The sequence below is a fragment of the Macaca mulatta genome, chromosome 20, assembly GCF_049350105.2.
Source record: "Macaca mulatta isolate MMU2019108-1 chromosome 20, T2T-MMU8v2.0, whole genome shotgun sequence".
NCBI classification, from domain to species: Eukaryota; Metazoa; Chordata; class Mammalia; order Primates; family Cercopithecidae; genus Macaca; species Macaca mulatta.
Genome location: NC_133425.1, coordinates 8,813,779 through 8,824,468, shown reverse-complemented (window position 1 = coordinate 8,824,468; position 10,690 = coordinate 8,813,779). Strand labels below are relative to the sequence as shown.

Genomic DNA, 10,690 nt, shown 5'->3' with positions numbered 1-10,690 from the left:
GCCTGGAATTTCCTCTCTGCTTTCTGCCAGTCAGTAGCCAGGCTGATGACTCCAGATAGAGGCAAACATGGCAGTGTCAAGTGGAGAAGAAAACTCTGAGTGAAGCTGTCTTTGTTCCCAGGCAATGGGAGATATGGATGAACAGCAGCTGAAACTGACTGAAGGGGGAGAAGCTTTGGACTTGTTTGACCGCCACCCCCTACCCGCCAAAGCATCCTGCTCATCCCCACGACCGCGTTTGTGTGCATTTGCCCCTTGCATTCGTTCACGGCTCTAGAGTAGGATGAGTTCCTTGACGGAGGCAGTAGGTGCCATTCACCTCTGTATTCCTAGTGCTCAGTGTCAAATGTAAATGTTTAAAAAACAACTAACGAGAGACCGGGCGTAGTGACTCATGCCTGTAATCCTAGCACTTTGGGTGGCTGCAGCCGGTGGAAAACCTGAAGTCGGGAGTTGAAGACCAGTCTAGCCAATATGGTGAAACCCTGTCTCTACTAAAAATACAAAAATTAGTCGGACATAGTGGCAGGCAGCTGTAGTTCCAGCTATTCGGGAGGCTGAGGCAGAAAAAGCACTTGAACCCAGGAGGCAGAGATTGTGGTGAGCCAAGATTGCACCACTGTACTCCAGCCTGGGTGACAAAGTGAGACTGTCTCAAAAGTAAAAATAGAATATAAAAAACGAATGAGAGAATATGACGTGAATAACTCCTTGGTTTGTTTTAAAATATTGCACAGGGTGAACAGAATAAGTTGCTCGAAATGCACCTGTCTAGCTTATTTTCGGTTTACAGAGTGTGCTCTTTACAGCAATCCAAAACAGGCACTACACATGGGCAAATGCTGAGATGGGCCTACTAAAACCTGTCCTTAATACCTGGATTTCCTCCATCACCAAGGAGCAAAGCCAAACGGGCACACAGCTGGTGGTATCCATTCTGTTTTGTCTCCTACCAGGATAGATTACTCTTCTGCTGTTAAATACACACAACCTTCACATTCATTAATCACAATAACAGGTTTCACCAACTTCATACTAGCCCATCCCAGAACAATAGCAAAGAGCTATACAACCTGTTTCCACCTACATAAATAAAATGGTAGGAGCAAGGTGCCTGAGTTGCGAACTTAAAAACAAGAAAAAAAATATGTACAGTCTAATTTGCAAACACACATGCCTTTTAATGGTGCAGCTATTTGTCAAGCCTGCCTCAATTCTAACACTGCCAGCAGTGTGGTCGACTCACTATTAATATATGGAAAGGATTATTTGCCTTGTTTTTTCTTCAGTAAATTACGTTGGTCTTTTAAGTAACCCTAGCTTGCAGAATGGAATAAAAGCCCCCCTCAGATTACCATTTTCTTCTTTCCCCTTCTCTTGTCTTTTCTTCTCATTTTTGGCATATAACAGAAGGCAAGGTGCTCACTTAATAAATTACGTTTGCAGAAACTGTGGTGCCAACTGACACAATTATACACTTGTTGACTTAGTGGCCACTTACAAACAGACTTTGTAAGTCATCACACTTCATACCGAAAGCTGCTAATGCATCATTATGATCTAGCAGGTTGCCTGCTGGATTTTACAGCACTGCACACTACATTAACCTTTGGTACCACCAATATTTATGACCTTATAGGAAAGTATTTATCAAGCTGAAAGCCAATATGCAGGGCCGTGCGTTAGCCAGTGCTGTTTAGGAACCATTATCACTCCTTTCTTGAGGCATTTTAAATCACTCTGAGATAATGCTTGGTACTGGTGTGAGTGCAGGAGACAGGGCACTGCTGTGCAGTCTTGGTGGGAGTTTAAACGGGTATGATCTTTCTAGGGGGTGATTTTTTGTTTTTAGTTTGACTATCAAAGGCCTTAAAAAATGGGCATTTTTACTCTTTGACCCAGAAGTTCTACTTGTGGGAATTTATCCTACAGAAACAATCATAGTCGTGTGCGTAGATCTGCAGAAAGAAATTCATCATAGTGATATTTGTCACAGTGAAAAATGGGGAAAAAAAACTAAAGTGTCCAACTACAAGGGATTGGCTTAATAAACTATGTCCAACCCAGACGATCCCAGACAATGAGACACAAAGAAGCCATCAGAGAAAACAAAAAAAATTAAAATCTGAATAGTCATTGGATAATGACTCGGAATTATACGTATGATATTTTTAAGTTAAAGAGCAAGTCACAAAAGTGTATGGCAGGTATCATCTTTATATTTTTATCTATTTTCTAATTTTTTTGTCAAACATTGCAAAGCCTCTCAAAAGATAACCAACCAGGTGGTCAATGAGGTGATGAAGTAACTGTGCTTATTATTATTTATTTGGATATACTAGCTTTCCTATAATGAATATGGGTTTAACCACATCACAAGGGATTACGCTGTATTAGTTTCTTGATCTGCAACACCTGACACAAGGTAAGTAACTTTTTTTTTTTTTTTTTGAGGTGGAGTTTTACCCTTTTGCCCAGGCTGGAGTGTAGTGCTGCAATCTCTGCTCACTGCAGCCTCCACTCTCCAGGTTCAAATGATTCTCCCACCTCAGCCTCCCAAGTACCTGGGATTACAATCCCATGCCACCAGGCTTGGCTGATTTTTATATCCTTAGTAGAGACAGGGTTTCACCATGTTGGCCAGGCTCGTCTCGAACTCCTGATCTCAGGTGATGCACCTGCCTCTGTCCCCCAAAATGCTGGGATTACAGGCCTGAGCCACTGTGCCCGGCCTGATTTTTTTTTTTTTTAATGAGCTTGAAGTCACAGAATAATAGTAATAAGTGCTTCTATTTTTACAACATTTTCCAATTTCTAAGGCATGCTCACATCTGATTTTGCACGCGAGTCTCAAAACAGTCCTGTTGGGTAGACAGGACCAACATTCCTGGTTCTGCTCCCCCGATGCAGAGACAGAGGCTCTGAGGATGTCTGTGACTTGATGATGCTTATTCAGTGTCAGAATGGCAGAGCTGAGACCCAAGACCGTGCTTTCTAGCTCCTGAGGCCCCGTTCCTTGCCCTCTACCTCTGTCTGGAAAGGATATAGCAGCCCTAGGTAGATCAAGTCACCGTGTAAGTCAACTTGGAGCATTTGGCTCTAATTCTAAATGTACTGGGTCAGAGATGGAAAGAAGTAGAGGCTGAGCTGGGGTTCAGTAAAAACAAGCCACAGTAGCACTCTACCTAAGCCCCAAGAAACAGCACAGTCCTGTCTGGTGCCTATTAACATGGCTTGCAGCTTGTGAAGGCTGCAGGGAAGGTCGGGGGGGTGCCAGGGCTGGGGTTTTGATGGCTACTAGAATTATCGACTAATGTGCATCTGTTGGACAGGGAGGTGAGATCAAAGTCTCCCGAAGAGTATAAAGGCGGAGGACTGGCTGTGAGCAAGGGGCCAAGAGGGTTTGCAAATAACGCCGCCACCTCCACCCCCATGACCCGCACGCTGCCTCTCTCACCGGTGGGCTTTGTGTCTCAAAGGAAAACTGCTGTTTCAGGAAAGAAAGGGCGGGGGCTCTTGCCTGTCAATCTCTACAAAAACCTTTACTTTAACTGTGTTCTCCCAATCCACGTACCTAGTAACTACTCAAGTTCACCTTGATGCTCAGCCAGGCAGAGGGGCCCTAGGAAAAAAAGATAATTCCTGCCTCGAATGATAATCATGATAGCTTTTATTCTGCATGCTTGCTCTTAGGTAGACACGGATGCAATTTCGCTGTATTGCTCTGCTCAGCCCTCACAACAGCTCTATTCAGTCATTCACTCATTCATACATTCCATTCGCACGTTGTACGAGCTCCTATTTGAGTGAAACATCACAGACACAGGGATGATGAACAAAAGGCAGGATGGTGCTGACATTCCAGTATGTCCAGAATTGGTAAGCAAACAAAGAAAATGACTAGTTGCAACAAGTGTTATAAAGGAAAAAACAGTAACAAAACGAACAGCAACAACAAAAACAAGAAACGACAAGCTGGGTGACTAAAATAACAGAAAGGTCATCTCTCACAGTTCCAGAGGCCAGAAATTCAAAATTGGGGTGTCACCTAACCATGGTCCATCTGAAAGCTCTCAAGGAGACTCCGTCCTTGCTTCTTCCTAGATCCTGGTAGCTCCTGGCAATCCTTGGTGTCCCTGGTATTAGTCCAATCTGTCTCTGTTGCCCCTTGGACTTGTTCCCTTTCTTACAAGGGCAACACTCATTCAATTCGGGGCCCACCCTAATCCAATATAACCTCATTTAATTTAATTATCTCTACAAAGACTCTACTTTCAAATGAGGTCTCCTCCTAAGGTTCCAAGTGGACATAAATGTGGGGAACACTAATTCATTCAGTACATGAAATAAGCCCATTTTATAAACCAGGTGACACAGCCAGTAAGTAATCAGACACAAGTTGATCTGACTCCAAAATCCACTTCTCCTTAGTCATAATTTCCCTAAAGCGATCACCATCAAGTATCTGTCACCTCCAAAGGACAGAGGCATGAAATACAATGTAGCAACTCAAAGCCCAGTCTTTAGGAGTAAGCTTTGGGTTCAATGCAGGCTTTCCTGGTCTCATTCCCCTTTTCCATAGAAAAAGGATTCTCTCTTGCTTTATAAACACTTTAGAACACACAGATATGGCCAGGCATGGTGACTCATGCCTATAACCCCAGCACTTTGGGAAACCAAGGCAGGTGGATCATGAGGTTAGGAGATTGAGATCATCCTGGCCAACACGGTGAAACCCTGTCTCTACTAAAAACACAAAAATTAGCTGGGCATGGTAGCACGTGCCTGTAATCCCAGCTACTCAGGAGGCTGAGAGAGGAGAATTGCTTGAACCAAGGAGGTAGAGGTTGCAGTGAGCCAAGATCGCGCCACTGCACTCCAACCTGATGACAGAGCAAAACTCCATCTCAAAAAATAATATATAAATAAAAAATAAACACACACCACACACACACACACAGATACTACCCAGCATGTTGCAGATTCTCAATAAACTACAGCTGCTAAGAAATCCTTAAACAACAGTTCTCAATTTTAACATGCCTAAGACTGGATTCAGTCAGTTGTATCACCATGGGTATACACTGAGATTCCACTGTCTCCTCTGAAAATGGGAAAGTCAGCTTTATCCAAGAGTTTTTGAATTCAGGTATTAAAAGGGACAGGTGCCTAGAACCATCCAGTCCTCGGCAGTGATAGCTGCTGGCATCTCCATGATCATTACCAGGCCCGTAAAAAAGTCTTGTATTTTCTATCAGATCTCAAATGTCTCCAAGAATCTGACACCCTTCATTCTATGTGAGTCGTGAGACTCAGTTCTCAAACCCTTGTGTGAAGTCATGTGTCAGGCCAGCTTTGTAAGACTTGCCTAAAATACTTGTTAAAACCATATTCCCATGGGCCATTCCCTAAGGCTTGGATTCAGTAGTTCAGGAGTTGGGTCTCTTAAACACCAACCCTGGGTGATTTAAACGTATGGTGGGGTGCAGAAGCAGTAGGATTAGGAGGTGTTGTCACAGTACCATACTTGGTCCACCTAACCTCTTTCCTCCACCTATAGGATTGTTCAGAACCTGGAATATTCACTGAGATGCAACCTAGAGGGGTGGACAGCACCACACAGCCTCAAATGTCCGTACCTACAGTAGTAATGTCACTTGCCTTTTCTGTTTGTATACATGCGGTGGTGGTGGTGTTTTTAGGAAGACAAAAATCATGTGTACCTAGCTGGATTTTTCCCTTTCCCTCTGTCTACCTCCCCTTTTGTCTCCCCTCTATACTTCTGGTTTTTTTGTTTTTTTGTTTTTTTTTTTAAATTTTTCGAGACAGTCTCACCTCCCAGGTTCAAGTGATTCTTATGCCTCAGCCTCCCGAGTAGCTGGGATTACAGGTGCATGCCACCACACCTGGCTTTTTTATTTTTATTTTTATTTTTAGTAGAGACAGGGTTTTGCCATGTCGACCAGTCTAGTCTCAAACTCCTGGCCTCATGTGATCCACCCGCCTCGGCCTTCGAAAGTACTGGGATTAACAGGCGTGAGCCACTATACCCGACCTCATCCCTCTATTTCTATCTCCTTTTGCTGTTTCTCTTTCCCCTTCCTTTGCCCTTCATGTCTTCTCTTACTTTCTGTTTCTCCATTTTTAAAATTTATTTTGCGTCTTTTCCCCATGTTCTCCTTCCTCTACACTTGCACCTTTTTGGGTAAATCAATTGGAATTTCACCTGCAGACCCAGGTAATCCAGAAGAGGTGGGATGGAAAGTCAGGAGGAAGTTACGGGCCGGGCCTATGCCTTCAAACCCAAATTACATGCTCCAAGTCTGTCTTTGTCACAGGTCCCTGTATTCAGAGGAGGTTTGCTGCTTGGCTAGATATTTAAAAGGAATTATTTTCTTTCCCCTTTGACCAGTCTTCTCTGTGTATATCTCTCTGGCCCAGATAGCCCATAGGGTTGAGGGGGTAACAGTCCATTCAGAATGTTCTGGGCTCCAGCCCTTGTTGCATTCATCACAATCTCATCTGCCATTCCTAACAGGGAACTGCTGCTGTATTTTAGAGGTATCCCCAAGAAAGCTGCCAGTACCCACAATTCTTCCCAGCTCAGGTCCAAAGGGAAGAAAAACCTCAGTTGCCGGCCACGGCCATCTCTCTAACACAAGTTGAAGCACTGCGCCTTAGGAATCTCTTTGCTGGGAAACTGGGCATCTGCTCACCCAAGACCTCTTTGCACGCATGTGGTTTCTGAATGACCTGGGAGATTTCTTAAGCACCCCAAAGCCTTCATATTATCCCACTTCATCCTCATGACACCCATCAAAATCATTTGCCAGAAGAAGAAACAGAGACTCAAAAAACATGACAGGCCCAAGGCCTACGTGGTTAATGACTAGGAGAGCATGGCTGCTTGTGTGGGGAAAGCCTGCATTCTCTCCATTCCTATGGGCCAATTCTTTTGGGCATCCCCAAAGAATTTTTAACTAAATTTTGATTTCAGAAATTGATGAAAGACAAAACACCAAACCTACAGGAATACAGTGGTATCTGGGACAGTCTAGGTGGAATAAGTAGGATTTTCATTGCACATGGACATATATTTCCTATCCTCTAAATGATCGTGAACATTGAATTCACTCTAAGTAAGATAAAAGTTGGGAAAACGTACCTGATAAAAACAAACAGTAATGAGTTCCTTTGACGCAGAAGATGTGATAGCAGAAAGAAGGAATCACCTATCAGTGGAACTCGTTCTGGAGTTAAATCTGAATGGGGAAACAGTGTCTTCACATGGAGCTGTTCCTTTGCCTGGAATCTGCAGCTAACAAAGGGTAGACGCTCCCTTTTAGAAGCGATAAACTCTTCTGAGGGAACGCACCCTGTGCAATTTTGCTGAATGGCTTATTTTGAAGCCTCGGTAAGAGTTCTTTGTACTTGTCCTTAAATATGCATTCTGAGTAATTAGAGTGAATTATCTTTCTGCTCAAGGTACGTACAGCAGTCGGGGCGAAAAGGAGCTTCTATGGACTGCACAAGCCTTGGATTCCCAGGTACGTGGTTGGGGGTGCTTCTAAAAGGCAACATTCTGGGTCTTGGGCAAAGAGGTGTCTAATGTGTCTCTCACCTGAACCTCTGAGAGAACTATCCCTTCAATGCACGGAATTAACCAGGGTCATCAAACTAACGGTCCCTAGAAGACATAGGTTTTAGTGGTAAATGGTGCTGGGTATGAATCCAGCCTTGGTCACACAAGGAGTTTAGGGTTTAAGGAAAGTTATAAGACTCCTCTGAGCCTTGGTTTCTTAAATCTGCAAAACAGAAACATTCCTACGAGCTTAGCATGAGTCCTAGAATGACAACATGAACTCCCTTCGCTGAAGAATCTCATAGGTGTTTAATTATTGATCTCCTTATTTCTCATTCAAGAAGAGACAACCAGAAGCACTAATGGTTAAGCCTGAAGAAGTCATGGCTATCATGAGCAGTTTTAAGGACATTTTATGTCCATAACAACAACCATACAGACAGCAGAGACAGAGCAGTCAGCAATCATCAGATGTGTCGTATGAACCTGGCACCAGGCTAAGAACTCTGCAGTCATTGACGTGTGCTGTCTTCACAACTACCCTCTGTGACAAATACTTTAATTACCCTAATTGTATAATTGATGATAAATAACGTAGAGTAGTTGTGTTACTTGCCAAGTCTTGCATGGGTAATACCTGAGGGAGCCTGGATGTGAAATCAGGCAATCTGTACAGGAGCCACTCTCTCAGCCACATTGCCCACATGGTGCCATATTGCATCATTTTCAGGTACCTTGAGTTATTGAACATATTGCTACAGTCAGAGACCAAGGAGTTTCCAGTGAGGGAAACAGTGAAATCTGGAGAAAACAAAATGGTACAGGAAAGGAAGCAACATTGCAAGCTTGGGAGTCCAATATGAAGTGGCAAAGTGAGCCTTTGAAAGGAGAAGACAGAGGTTAGAAGAATCCTACCACCAATGAGGCACATGCCTTTCTGCAAAGCAGTAGCAATAATGACATACACGATAATAATAGAAGTAGTAGCAGCTACAATGTATGGAGCACCTTCTATACTTTAGGGCTTAGTGAGGTTAATAGTTTTCCCAAAGTCATGCAGTGAATAAAGGGCAGTGTTGGGATTTGAACCTAGGCAATGCCTACTTCCAAGGCACTGCCTTCTTCATAAAGGAGAAATAAGTCAGTATGGGGAAGGAGTTATCTTTTTGTCTCTTCTCATCTATCTCGATGCTATCTTCTTACCATTCTGATAATGAGTCATCTCTCACCTTTCATATCCCAAGCCTCATCTGAAGTTCACTGGGGAGAGCAGAAGCAGGAAGCCCACTGCTATCATGCACTTGGTCGCCAAGCAACAGACTACTCTGCCTGGTCCTTTGTGGCCAGAAACACTCTCAGTATCCTTATTCCTGCATTTCATTTATCTGAATCACCAATGCCTGGTGGCGTCACCTCTATGTAGAAGACTACAGGTCATCCATTTAAGCATGTTACTTTGAGTGAAACCATTAGGAAATACATGAGGAAACACATTATCTGTTGTGTTGCTTCAGATCATGGACAATATTTCATCTGGACTTCTCAGATGTCCAAAAACACGTTCTTTATATTCTCCCCTGTTCCACCTCCAAGAAGAGACTCCTATTTGGTTGGGGGGTGGTGAAGAGGTTGCACTGGGAATACAGAGAGATGGGGGACATCTGGCTTTCCACATGCTCATCACTCTTCCTGGAATGCTGTTCCCACTGTCTTCTCTTGCTGGACTCTTTCCCATCCTTCAGAACACAGCTTAACCGACACCTCCTCAGAGAAGGCTTCCCTGATCTCGTGTCCCTCCCTCCTTAATCTTCTTTTTCAACCTAATATGTGTTTTCTTCAAAAGGTGTCATGGTGGATTGAAGACGGTTGCACATCCTTTGACATATCTCCTAGTCAAAGGTGGAGTCTTTTTCCCTCTCTTTGAATCTGAGATGACCTTATTTTAATCAACAGACTGAGGCAGACATAGTACATAGCAAATGCCAAGGCTGAGCTTTATGAGATATGCAGCTTCTACTCTCATTTCTTGAGACACACCTTTTTGGAATTCAGCCACCACTGAAGTGTGTGCATGCTGAGATGATGCCCATATGAAAATCTGATTGACCAGAAACCACCATGCTGTGAGGAAGCTCAAGCTAGTCATGTGGAGAGATGTAGTTGGGTGGGTGGGGAGGTCATACAATCATCAAGTTCCAGACATCTGTGGGAAACCTTGGAACTTACTCCCCAGTTGCAAGTGGTATATGTACCAAGCTGATGTGTACAGCTAAACTTCACCCAAATACCTGTAACATAGAACTGTAGGTAAATAAAATGTTTGTTTAGGGTAGTTTGTTAGGCAGCAATGCATAACTGAAGCAAACATTACAATTTGTAATTATTTAGTTATATTGTTGATTTGTTTCCATCTCTCTCTCCTACAAGATCATAGTCTAAAAGAAACCATGGCTACTTTTTTTGTATTCCTGAATCTTCAGTGCCAGTTATACAGTAAGCACTCAACAAATAATTTTGAATGTATGATTTACCATTAAGTAAAATAATAGCAACACTATAAGAACTAATAGTACAAACAGTAGGGTGAGGTAGTTGTAGCAGTAATAATAGTGGTCACCATAGGAAAAGTAGCACAATAGTAGCAGCTATGGGCTACTGGGGCAGATAGACAGCACATACCATTGCTGGACAATAAGAGGCTTTAAACAAGGATCTTACTGATGAAGGGAAGGACTAATGAAAGAAAACCATTCAAGTGAAGCCCAGGCAGAAGATACCCTTCCTCAGCAAACTCTCACTCTCAGATCTTCTGGCGGGTCCTTGTTCTCCTCTGCTGGGATGTATGTCCCTCCAGGGCAATACTCACAACTCTTTGTCTCCCAATCTCAAGGTCTAGCCCAGAGCTGATCACTCTGCGGGAACCTCCATTGATTTCTCACTCTTTCTGGGCACAGACAATGTCTGACTCATCTGTTTTCCAGTAAGAACCTGGCACACAGTAGGTGTTGATAAATGTTTGCTGAAATAAATTTAATTGGGATCAATGCCCAAAAGGCAGATTCTCTCATTTCCATTGTTTAAAAATACCACGGATTTCCCCTCATGCAT

General features: G+C 43.3%; 1 protein-coding gene and 1 long non-coding RNA gene across 51 annotated transcripts in view; one reads left to right on the top strand and one right to left on the bottom strand.

The window, feature by feature from the left end:
* Positions 1-10,690, bottom strand: part of RBFOX1 (RNA binding fox-1 homolog 1) — a 2,485,711-nt gene that overhangs the window by 163,753 nt on the left and 2,311,268 nt on the right. The gene's annotated exons all lie outside the window — the stretch shown is intronic.
* LOC144337929 (uncharacterized) lies at positions 5,777-9,174 on the top strand. Its single transcript, XR_013411570.1, has 2 exons — positions 5,777-5,890; positions 6,035-9,174. It is a non-coding gene; the product is annotated as an uncharacterized LOC144337929 (long non-coding RNA).